Source organism: Rutilus rutilus (genome assembly GCF_951802725.1).
Source record: "Rutilus rutilus genome assembly, chromosome: 24".
In the NCBI taxonomy this organism is placed as follows: domain Eukaryota; kingdom Metazoa; phylum Chordata; class Actinopteri; order Cypriniformes; family Leuciscidae; genus Rutilus; species Rutilus rutilus.
The window spans coordinates 3,716,297-3,729,583 of record NC_140228.1 but is presented as its reverse complement, the minus strand read 5'-3'; the positions used below and the strand labels follow the sequence as shown (position 1 = coordinate 3,729,583).

Genomic DNA, 13,287 nt, shown 5'->3' with positions numbered 1-13,287 from the left:
TGCATATATATATATTTTAAAAAATTTATTTAATTAAATATGTACCATACATAAGATAGAGGGGGGGGGAATTAGTTAACCAAATCAAAGAAAATTTGAATCTGTAATAATGCATTATTATTATTTGCTTAATCAATGAGGCAGTTGAGGAGGTGTAATACTGTGAATAGTCTTTATCAGTCACACACAGCACTCCTCTCTCACACTGCTGCTTTATTGCAGGAACTGACTTTACGACTCCCACATTAATTGGTCGTGGAGTGACTCTTCATCAGCATGTGAACTGGCCAGTAATCACTTAACCAGATTAACCAAATCCTGACCTTTTTATAAAGCGTCGCGGACCTGAAGCAGGGAGGACCACGACAGACACTCGTCATGCACAACACTGGCCTGAAGATGAGGGAGGATGCAAGCATTAGGAAATCGACACGAACCCCGGTTTACATCCAGACAATGACAACAAAAAAAAAGTGAAATCTTCACAATGTGTAATTAAAAAGTCAGACATAGTCTTAAAACTTATAATAAACTATTTTTCCGTGCTGGACCTTGTTAGTGGTGGTCAAACTCCAGCTCTCTCGTGCTGTAAGACATTAAAGCCCTCATGTAAAGGGAGCGCTGGTGACGTAACAGAGCATGCTGGGATAGGGGGTGACCCCCGTGTGACTTCAGCTTTATGAGTGTGAACCGCTGCATTTCATCAGGCTTTGAAGTTACAGCAGGACATCGGCAAACCTACATCAGAACGAAAAAGAAATCACGATTTAAACCAGGATTTAAAACATGTTTGATTAGATTTCTGATAAAAGATTATCATGATCACCAAAACTGACAACAAAAGGGAATTCCATCTATGCTTGTAGAAATAAATCCTCTTAAAAGGTCATAATAATAATAATAATAATAATAATAATTACTGAATTATTATGATGATTATTATTATTATTAACAAAATAATACTAGTAACAATAATTAAAACTATATTTTATTAATATAATAACAACAATACTATTATTAATAATAACAAAAATAATATTATATAAATGTAATATTGTTATTAGTATTAAAAAATAACATATTGCAATGCATTGTTAACATAATAATAATAATTGTATTATTATTAATATAATAAAAACAATAATATTATATACTTTTCATATTATAATTGTTATTAATAACAAAACAACAATAATTGTAACTTTTATTAATAAAAATAATAGGAAATTATTTTTATTACCACCACTACTACTTCTACTTATAATAATAATATTTGTAGAAAATGACCCCTTCAGGAGGATCAAGACAGATTTAAAGCTTGCGATTCGTTGATGATAATCGTGGCAAAGACGAGCTGTATCTGAAGCTCAACACTGAGGTCTCCATTTCTGTCTGACAGTCATTATTTCTGTCTGTCACACAAGCTCTTCATAACACACACACTCACTTCCTCTGACCCGGCAGAAAATACAGAACTGGGACACGAGGATGTTATTTCATACAACAGTGTCCATTATAAGAACAGAAATCACACACAGGCCCTATAAATGACTTCAGCAAATCATCAAACCCGTACAGATGAAGCTTGACAACACTTCTACTGTATGAATGGGGGGGTGTTTGTGTTGCTATTTTGAACTTTTCTGTTGCGTTTACATCTATTTATTCAGACATCTTGTCTCATTTTGTAAATGTTGGAGTACTTTTTATATGTCTGCAGAAAAAACTTGTCAAACATCAGTCGTACCGATGCCATAACTCATCTCTATAAATATTTATTAAGGTTTCTCCAGCAGAGGGAGACAGTAAATCACTGAGGAATGATGGATGTGCTTCAGATCAGTGTTACCTGAACATGACTGTGCTCAGAATAGCACAGTCACACTATTGCTGTAGTGTATATAGTATGCACACCATGCACAGTATGCAGATTGTCTGTATGCATTGCATGGATGACAAAATGTGCTTGACTTCACCTTCCCTTTCAGTGTAATGAACGAACCAGAAGTGATATCTTTTTCTTGACTCGATTTTTGAATGGGCTTGTAAAAGATTAAAATATGTGACCCTGGATCACGTCACCAGTCTCGAGTCGCACGGGTATCTCTGTGGCAACAGCCAACATTGAATGGGTCAAAATTATAAAAAAAAAAATGTATGCCAAAAATCATTAGGATATTAAGTGCAGATCATGTTCCATGAAGATATTTAGTACATTTCCAACCGTAAATATATAAAACATGTCTTTGTGTGAGTGAATGCAGCACAATCGCCAACATAAATGAACAACTTTAAAGGAGATTTTCTCAATGTTTTGATTGTTTTGCACCCTCAGATTCCAGATTATCAATAGGTCAGTCTCTCGAACAAATATTGTCCTATCCTGACAAACCATACATCAATGGAAAGCTTATTTATTCAGCTTTCAAATAATATATAAATCTCAATTTCACAAAATTCACCCATGTGACTGGTTTTGTGGTCCATGGTCACATATTTGATTAAAAATGCAAAACACCATTTAAATTAACATGTTTAAGTTGTGTACAAGTACGTATAGGTCAACTTATACTTGATGTTCAGAGTTTTACACTCGGTCTGTTCATTCTCGACGGTTAATTGAGTTTCTAATGGACTCCAGCAGCAGCAGCAGATGTTTTTCCAGCCTGTGATTAGTGTGCGTCAGCCAGAGCTGTAAAAGTGAAGGAGCGATTACATCTTGATGCAATGGCAGCAGTGAATCAGCGCACACAGCGGGCAATAACAAGCGCAAGATTAAACCCACGTTTGAAAGGAGAGCGGCTACTGGAGGACAGGACGAAATAACAAACACAACGTGTTCCCTAAACAGTGATTCAGCGAGTGGAGATCTCGCTCGGCCGTTGTTTTCAGAGTCTAGAGCTGACGGTCTGTTAACATTACATGCATCACGGATTCTCTGTCCACAAAAACGCTGGATCTCACTCTGCACGACTGGATATTTAAGATTAGATTACAGACGTGACACAGCAGGACTAAGTGACGTTTGCATGAAGGTCTGTGTTCCAAAACAAACTTTAGAGAAACCTGTTATGATTATTTTCATATACCTTTTATGCAAAGCACATTGAATTACCATGAATCATGTGTACTGCCATGATTTTGCTAGAAGAAAAAAAAAAAAACAGCAAACATGAACAAGCTCATAATAAACAGAAATAAATATAAAGGCTTTATATGGAAAACAAGACCAAAAAAAAAAATCCAGATTTTTATTTCTTACAGTGTTTATGAACGGTTAGATATTTGTACTGGAAAACAAGACAAACATAGTAAGTGAAAAATTATTTTCTGCCATTAAAAAAAAAAAAAAAACACTCAAAATCACCATAAAAGTATCATAATATAATTCATATGACTCAAGCGCTATATTTCTATATGAAGAGTTCAGATGCAAAAGCCTCTAAGTGCCATCTGAAATTTTCTTCTAGAATTATAATTTTTATCAAGGTCGTTTATTTAAGTTCAGTAATTTCACTTAAATGGCAATTAATAGGTCATTTTCATTGCCATTTAAGTGAAATTATTTAACTTAAATATACAAGCTTCATAAAAATGATCATTCTAGAAGAAAATTTCAGATGGCACTTAGAGGCTTTTGCATCTGAACTCTTCATATATGTATGCAAGGAACAGGTTAAAAAAATGTAAACCTTTATTCACAAAAATGGCATTTCCAAATTCAAAGCACGAGTTTAAAAATGAGATCTGAGATTTTGGTCATACGGCTTCAAAAGACATAAAATTCTACTTTTGTGATCCACAAAAAAAATAACAGCATGTCAGATTGAAATGACGTGGGAGATTAAATGTGAGAATTTCCACTTTTGTGTGAACTATCCCTTTAAGTAACGCAGGCAGATGTGTGAGGAACAATGGGGAATTATTATGAAATCCAAAAACATCTGTCCAAATGTAGAGCAGGGAAGTGGAATGCATAAAAGCCCATTATAAACCAAAATAAATTCAAATGCTTTATATTAAAAACAAGACCAAAATATCACGACTTTATTAACTCCATAAACTGGATCACTTCATGTGCCAAGCTCAAACAACAAGCCCAAAAATGCTTATGATATGAGGTCGGCTCATAAAGTGATCCAGTTTATGGAGTTAATAAAGTAGGCAGGTGTGGGTCACGATATGTTGGTCTTGTTTTCAATATAAAGCATTATAATAAGCGGACATGGCAACATGTCTACCTCTGTAGACGGTGCTTTAGTTAAAATTCACAGAACATAACGAGTCTTTGGTCGCTTTAATATTAATTTGGTCAAAAATAGCGGTAGAGCGTTGCTACTGTATGTTTAGCACGCTGTCAATCATCACAGTGTCGGGAACGAGTCATGTTCCACACACACACACACACCGATAATAAGAGGATTCATTCCCATATTTATAAACTTTTTTTTTTTTTTTTTATCTAGCTGCCAAAGCAAAATTTCTCATTTTCATTTAGTTTACCTTGATGTACTAATATAACTGAAATAAAAATTAATAAAAACTATAAAGACATGTTTTTAGAAAATAATAAAAATGACACAAAAAAAACTTGAACCAATATGAATTTTTTGTATTTTTTTATATTACAAATAAATTCAAAATATTATTAATAATAATAATAATAATAACAACAATAACAAGTGTCTCAATACTTAAATAACACTGAACGAGTACCAACGTTTGGGTAATCAACTTTAAGCTAATGTTACAGTTGAAACAGTAAAAGTAGTTGATAAAGTTATTATCTACACAACAAGCCACTCAAAAAGAGAAACGTCAAAAGCATCAATGTATGAATTAACCTGCACACAACATGGGTGACGCTGATGTGCATTATCTGACCAATCTGTGAACAGTAAAAAAGAGCCAATGACATAATCCAGGCCTGTAAAACATTCAAATTCTTACCAGGCAACAGGACATTCAGTGTGTCTTATTATTTTTTAGAGGCACAGAGTTTATGAGGCTCTGTTATCTGGTGTAAACGTTCATAACTTTAAGGTTACTTCAGGCTGTTGGCTTCTTAGGAAGCCGTCAACCTGTTAAAGAGAAGTGCTACATGTTTGGCCATTGCTTTCTCAGTTTTTTAGGCTGTAAAAATGAATGATGGCATAGAAAGCTGTTCTCCAGAGGAACTCGAGCTGGGAAAGGGAAAGTGGCCGGCAAAGGATGTCGAGCCGACAGGTCAGCACTCAATGTGTCACACACACACACACACACACAGGGTCTTATCGGCCACAGCACATGTGAGCAGAACTCGGCCTGCAGGAAACAGGAAGTGCAAGGTTCTGAATGACAACAAACCAGTGAGAAATGAGCTCAACAATCCTGATAGAAACACCAAACCAGTGAGAAATGCGCTCAACAATCCTGATAGAAACACCAAACCAGTGAGAAATGAGCTCAACAATCCTGATCGAAACACCAAACCAGTGAGAAATGTGCTCAACAATCCTGATAGAAACACCAAACCAGTGAGAAATGAGCTCAACAATCCTGATAGAAACACCAAACCAGTGAGAAATGAGGTCAACAATCCTGATAGAAACACCAAACCAGTGAGAAATGAGCTCAACAATCCTGATAGAAACACCAAACCAGTGAGAAATGAGCTCAACAATCCTGATCGAAACACCAAACCAGCGAGAAATGAGCTCAACAATTCTGATAGAAACACCAAACCAGTGAGAAATGAGCTCAACAATCCTGATAGAAATACCAAACCAGTGAGAAATGTGCTCAACAATCCTGATAGAAACACCAAACCAGTGAGAAATGTGCTCAACAATCCTGATCGAAACACCAAACCAGCGAGAAATGAGCTCAACAATCCTGATAGAAACACCAAACCAGTGAGAAATGAGCTCAACAATCCTGATAGAAACACCAAACCAGTGAGAAATGAGCTCAACAATCCTGATCGAAACACCAAACCAGCGAGAAATGAGCTCAACAATCCTGATCGAAACACCAAACCAGCGAGAAATGCGCTCAACAATCCTGATAGAAACACCAAACCAGTGAGAAATGAGCTCAACAATCCTGATAGAAACACCAAACCAGTGAGAAATGAGCTCAACAATCCTGATAGAAACACCAAACCAGCGAGAAATGAGCTCAACAATCCTGATAGAAACACCAAACCAGCGAGAAATGAGGTCAGCAATCCTGATAGAAACACCAAACCAGTGAGAAATGAGGTCAGCAATCCTGATAGAAACACCAAACCAGTGAGAAATGAGCTCAACAATCCTGATAGAAACACCAAACCAGTGAGAAATGAGCTCAACAATCCTGATAGAAACACCAAACCAGTGAGAAATGAGCTCAACAATCCTGATAGAAACACCAAACCAGTGAGAAATGAGCTCAACAATCCTGATAGAAACACCAAACCAGTGAGAAATGAGCTCAACAATCCTGATAGAAACACCAAACCAGTGAGAAATGAGCTCAACAATCCTGATCGAAACACCAAACCAGCGAGAAATGAGCTCAACAATTCTGATAGAAACACCAAACCAGTGAGAAATGAGCTCAACAATCCTGATAGAAATACCAAACCAGTGAGAAATGTGCTCAACAATCCTGATAGAAACACCAAACCAGTGAGAAATGTGCTCAACAATCCTGATCGAAACACCAAACCAGCGAGAAATGAGCTCAACAATCCTGATAGAAACACCAAACCAGTGAGAAATGAGCTCAACAATCCTGATAGAAACACCAAACCAGTGAGAAATGAGCTCAACAATCCTGATCGAAACACCAAACCAGCGAGAAATGAGCTCAACAATCCTGATAGAAACACCAAACCAGTGAGAAATGAGCTCAACAATCCTGATAGAAACACCAAACCAGTGAGAAATGCGCTCAACAATCCTGATAGAAACACCAAACCAGTGAGAAATGCGCTCAACAATCCTGATAGAAACACCAAACCAGCGAGAAATGAGGTCAGCAATCCTGATAGAAACACCAAACCAGTGAGAAATGAGGTCAGCAATCCTGATAGAAACACCAAACCAGTGAGAAATGAGGTCAGCAATCCTGATAGAAACACCAAACCAGTGAGAAATGAGGTCAGCAATCCTGATAGAAACACCAAACCAGTGAGAAATGAGCTCAACAATCCTGATCGAAACACCAAACCAGTGAGAAATGAGCTCAACAATCCTGATAGAAACACCAAACCAGCGAGAAATGAGGTCAGCAATCCTGATAGAAACACCAAACCAGTGAGAAATGAGCTCAACAATCCTGATCGAAACACCAAACCAGCGAGAAATGAGCTCAACAATTCTGATAGAAACACCAAACCAGTGAGAAATGAGCTCAACAATCCTGATAGAAATACCAAACCAGTGAGAAATGTGCTCAACAATCCTGATAGAAACACCAAACCAGTGAGAAATGTGCTCAACAATCCTGATCGAAACACCAAACCAGCGAGAAATGAGCTCAACAATCCTGATAGAAACACCAAACCAGTGAGAAATGAGCTCAACAATCCTGATCGAAACACCAAACCAGTGAGAAATGAGCTCAACAATCCTGATCGAAACACCAAACCAGCGAGAAATGAGCTCAACAATCCTGATAGAAACACCAAACCAGTGAGAAATGAGCTCAACAATCCTGATAGAAACACCAAACCAGTGAGAAATGCGCTCAACAATCCTGATAGAAACACCAAACCAGTGAGAAATGCGCTCAACAATCCTGATAGAAACACCAAACCAGCGAGAAATGAGGTCAGCAATCCTGATAGAAACACCAAACCAGTGAGAAATGAGGTCAGCAATCCTGATAGAAACACCAAACCAGTGAGAAATGAGGTCAGCAATCCTGATAGAAACACCAAACCAGTGAGAAATGAGGTCAGCAATCCTGATAGAAACACCAAACCAGTGAGAAATGAGCTCAACAATCCTGATCGAAACACCAAACCAGCGAGAAATGAGCTCAACAATCCTGATAGAAACACCAAACCAGTGAGAAATGAGGTCAGCAATCCTGATAGAAACACCAAACCAGTGAGAAATGAGCTCAACAATCCTGATAGAAACACCAAACCAGCGAGAAATGCGCTCAACAATCCTGATAGAAACACCAAACCAGTGAGAAATGAGCTCAACAATCCTGATCGAAACACCAAACCAGTGAGAAATGAGCTCAACAATCCTGATAGAAACACCAAACCAGTGAGAAATGAGCTCAACAATCCTGATAGAAATACCAAACCAGTGAGAAATGAGCTCAACAATCCTGATCGAAACACCAAACCAGCGAGAAATGAGCTCAACAATCCTGATAGAAACACCAAACCAGCGAGAAATGAGGTCAGCAATCCTGATAGAAACACCAAACCAGTGAGAAATGAGCTCAACAATCCTGATAGAAACACCAAACCAGTGAGAAATGAGCTCAACAATCCTGATAGAAACACCAAACCAGTGAGAAATGAGCTCAACAATCCTGATAGAAACACCAAACCAGTGAGAAATGAGCTCAACAATCCTGATAGAAACACCAAACCAGTGAGAAATGAGCTCAACAATCCTGATAGAAACACCAAACCAGTGAGAAATGAGCTCAACAATCCTGATCGAAACACCAAACCAGTGAGAAATGAGCTCAACAATCCTGATAGAAACACCAAACCAGTGAGAAATGAGCTCAACAATCCTGATAGAAACACCAAACCAGTGAGAAATGAGCTCAACAATCCTGATAGAAACACCAAACCAGCGAGAAATGAGCTCAACAATCCTGATAGAAACACCAAACCAGTGAGAAATGAGCTCAACAATCCTGATAGAAATACCAAACCAGTGAGAAATGAGCTCAACAATCCTGATAGAAACACCAAACCAGCGAGAAATGAGCTCAACAATCCTGATAGAAACACCAAACCAGTGAGAAATGCGCTCAACAATCCTGATAGAAACACCAAACCAGTGAGAAATGCGCTCAACAATCCTGATAGAAACACCAAACCAGCGAGAAATGAGGTCAGCAATCCTGATAGAAACACCAAACCAGTGAGAAATGAGGTCAGCAATCCTGATAGAAACACCAAACCAGTGAGAAATGAGGTCAGCAATCCTGATAGAAACACCAAACCAGTGAGAAATGAGGTCAGCAATCCTGATAGAAACACCAAACCAGTGAGAAATGAGCTCAACAATCCTGATCGAAACACCAAACCAGCGAGAAATGAGCTCAACAATCCTGATAGAAACACCAAACCAGTGAGAAATGAGGTCAGCAATCCTGATAGAAACACCAAACCAGTGAGAAATGAGCTCAACAATCCTGATAGAAACACCAAACCAGCGAGAAATGCGCTCAACAATCCTGATAGAAACACCAAACCAGTGAGAAATGAGCTCAACAATCCTGATCGAAACACCAAACCAGTGAGAAATGAGCTCAACAATCCTGATAGAAACACCAAACCAGTGAGAAATGAGCTCAACAATCCTGATAGAAATACCAAACCAGTGAGAAATGAGCTCAACAATCCTGATCGAAACACCAAACCAGCGAGAAATGAGCTCAACAATCCTGATAGAAACACCAAACCAGCGAGAAATGAGGTCAGCAATCCTGATAGAAACACCAAACCAGTGAGAAATGAGCTCAACAATCCTGATAGAAACACCAAACCAGTGAGAAATGAGCTCAACAATCCTGATAGAAACACCAAACCAGTGAGAAATGAGCTCAACAATCCTGATAGAAACACCAAACCAGTGAGAAATGAGCTCAACAATCCTGATAGAAACACCAAACCAGTGAGAAATGAGCTCAACAATCCTGATAGAAACACCAAACCAGTGAGAAATGAGCTCAACAATCCTGATCGAAACACCAAACCAGTGAGAAATGAGCTCAACAATCCTGATAGAAACACCAAACCAGTGAGAAATGAGCTCAACAATCCTGATAGAAACACCAAACCAGTGAGAAATGAGCTCAACAATCCTGATAGAAACACCAAACCAGCGAGAAATGAGCTCAACAATCCTGATAGAAACACCAAACCAGTGAGAAATGAGCTCAACAATCCTGATAGAAATACCAAACCAGTGAGAAATGAGCTCAACAATCCTGATAGAAACACCAAACCAGCGAGAAATGAGCTCAACAATCCTGATAGAAACACCAAACCAGTGAGAAATGAGCTCAACAATCCTGATAGAAACACCAAACCAGTGAGAAATGAGCTCAACAATCCTGATCGAAACACCAAACCAGCGAGAAATGAGCTCAACAATCCTGATAGAAACACCAAACCAGTGAGAAATGAGCTCAACAATCCTGATAGAAACACCAAACCAGTGAGAAATGCGCTCAACAATCCTGATAGAAACACCAAACCAGTGAGAAATGCGCTCAACAATCCTGATAGAAACACCAAACCAGCGAGAAATGAGGTCAGCAATCCTGATAGAAACACCAAACCAGTGAGAAATGAGGTCAGCAATCCTGATAGAAACACCAAACCAGTGAGAAATGAGGTCAGCAATCCTGATAGAAACACCAAACCAGTGAGAAATGAGGTCAGCAATCCTGATAGAAACACCAAACCAGTGAGAAATGAGCTCAACAATCCTGATCGAAACACCAAACCAGCGAGAAATGAGCTCAACAATCCTGATAGAAACACCAAACCAGTGAGAAATGAGGTCAGCAATCCTGATAGAAACACCAAACCAGTGAGAAATGAGCTCAACAATCCTGATAGAAACACCAAACCAGCGAGAAATGCGCTCAACAATCCTGATAGAAACACCAAACCAGTGAGAAATGAGCTCAACAATCCTGATCGAAACACCAAACCAGTGAGAAATGAGCTCAACAATCCTGATAGAAACACCAAACCAGTGAGAAATGAGCTCAACAATCCTGATAGAAATACCAAACCAGTGAGAAATGAGCTCAACAATCCTGATCGAAACACCAAACCAGCGAGAAATGAGCTCAACAATCCTGATAGAAACACCAAACCAGCGAGAAATGAGGTCAGCAATCCTGATAGAAACACCAAACCAGTGAGAAATGAGCTCAACAATCCTGATAGAAACACCAAACCAGTGAGAAATGAGCTCAACAATCCTGATAGAAACACCAAACCAGTGAGAAATGAGCTCAACAATCCTGATAGAAACACCAAACCAGTGAGAAATGAGCTCAACAATCCTGATAGAAACACCAAACCAGTGAGAAATGAGCTCAACAATCCTGATAGAAACACCAAACCAGTGAGAAATGAGCTCAACAATCCTGATCGAAACACCAAACCAGTGAGAAATGAGCTCAACAATCCTGATAGAAACACCAAACCAGTGAGAAATGAGCTCAACAATCCTGATAGAAACACCAAACCAGTGAGAAATGAGCTCAACAATCCTGATAGAAACACCAAACCAGCGAGAAATGAGCTCAACAATCCTGATAGAAACACCAAACCAGTGAGAAATGAGCTCAACAATCCTGATAGAAATACCAAACCAGTGAGAAATGAGCTCAACAATCCTGATAGAAACACCAAACCAGCGAGAAATGAGCTCAACAATCCTGATAGAAACACCAAACCAGTGAGAAATGAGCTCAACAATCCTGATAGAAACACCAAACCAGCGAGAAATGCGCTCAACAATCCTGATAGAAACACCAAACCAGTGAGAAATGAGCTCAACAATCCTGATAGAAACACCAAACCAGCGAGAAATGCGCTCAACAATCCTGATAGAAACACCAAACCAGTGAGAAATGAGCTCAACAATCCTGATCGAAACACCAAACCAGTGAGAAATGAGCTCAACAATCCTGATCGAAACACCAAACCAGCGAGAAATGAGCTCAACAATTCTGATAGAAACACCAAACCAGTGAGAAATGAGCTCAACAATCCTGATAGAAATACCAAACCAGTGAGAAATGTGCTCAACAATCCTGATAGAAACACCAAACCAGTGAGAAATGTGCTCAACAATCCTGATCGAAACACCAAACCAGCGAGAAATGCGCTCAACAATCCTGATAGAAACACCAAACCAGTGAGAAATGAGCTCAACAATCCTGATAGAAACACCAAACCAGTGAGAAATGAGCTCAACAATCCTGATAGAAACACCAAACCAGCGAGAAATGAGCTCAACAATCCTGATAGAAACACCAAACCAGTGAGAAATGAGCTCAACAATCCTGATAGAAATACCAAACCAGTGAGAAATGAGCTCAACAATCCTGATAGAAACACCAAACCAGCGAGAAATGAGCTCAACAATCCTGATAGAAACACCAAACCAGTGAGAAATGAGCTCAACAATCCTGATAGAAACACCAAACCAGCGAGAAATGAGCTCAACAATCCTGATAGAAACACCAAACCAGTGAGAAATGAGCTCAACAATCCTGATCGAAACACCAAACCAGTGAGAAATGAGCTCAACAATCCTGATCGAAACACCAAACCAGCGAGAAATGTGCTCAACAATCCTGATAGAAACACCAAACCAGCGAGAAATGAGCTCAACAATCCTGATAGAAACACCAAACCAGTGAGAAATGAGCTCAACAATCCTGATAGAAACACCAAACCAGTGAGAAATGCGCTCAACAATCCTGATAGAAACACCAAACCAGTGAGAAATGAGCTCAACAATCCTGATAGAAACACCAAACCAGTGAGAAATGAGCTCAACAATCCTGATAGAAACACCAAACCAGTGAGAAATGAGCTCAACAATCCTGATAGAAACACCAAACCAGTGAGAAATGAGCTCAACAATCCTGATCGAAACACCAAACCAGCGAGAAATGAGCTCAACAATCCTGATAGAAACACCAAACCAGTGAGAAATGAGCTCAACAATCCTGATAGAAACACCAAACCAGTGAGAAATGAGCTCAACAATCCTGATAGAAACACCAAACCAGCGAGAAATGCGCTCAACAATCCTGATAGAAACACCAAACCAGTGAGAAATGAGCTCAACAATCCTGATCGAAACACCAAACCAGTGAGAAATGAGCTCAACAATCCTGATAGAAACACCAAACCAGTGAGAAATGAGCTCAACAATCCTGATAGAAACACCAAACCAGCGAGAAATGAGCTCAACAATCCTGATAGAAACACCAAACCAGTGAGAAATGAGCTCAACAATCCTGATAGAAACACCAAACCAGTGAGAAATGAGCTCAACAATCCTGATAGAAACACCAAACCAG

At 39.0% G+C, this 13,287-nt stretch overlaps 1 protein-coding gene across 9 annotated transcripts in view; it reads right to left on the bottom strand.

The window, feature by feature from the left end:
- The window catches only part of slc12a7b (solute carrier family 12 member 7b), a 74,065-nt gene that overhangs the window by 40,552 nt on the left and 20,226 nt on the right, over positions 1 to 13,287 (bottom strand). The window lies entirely within an intron of this gene.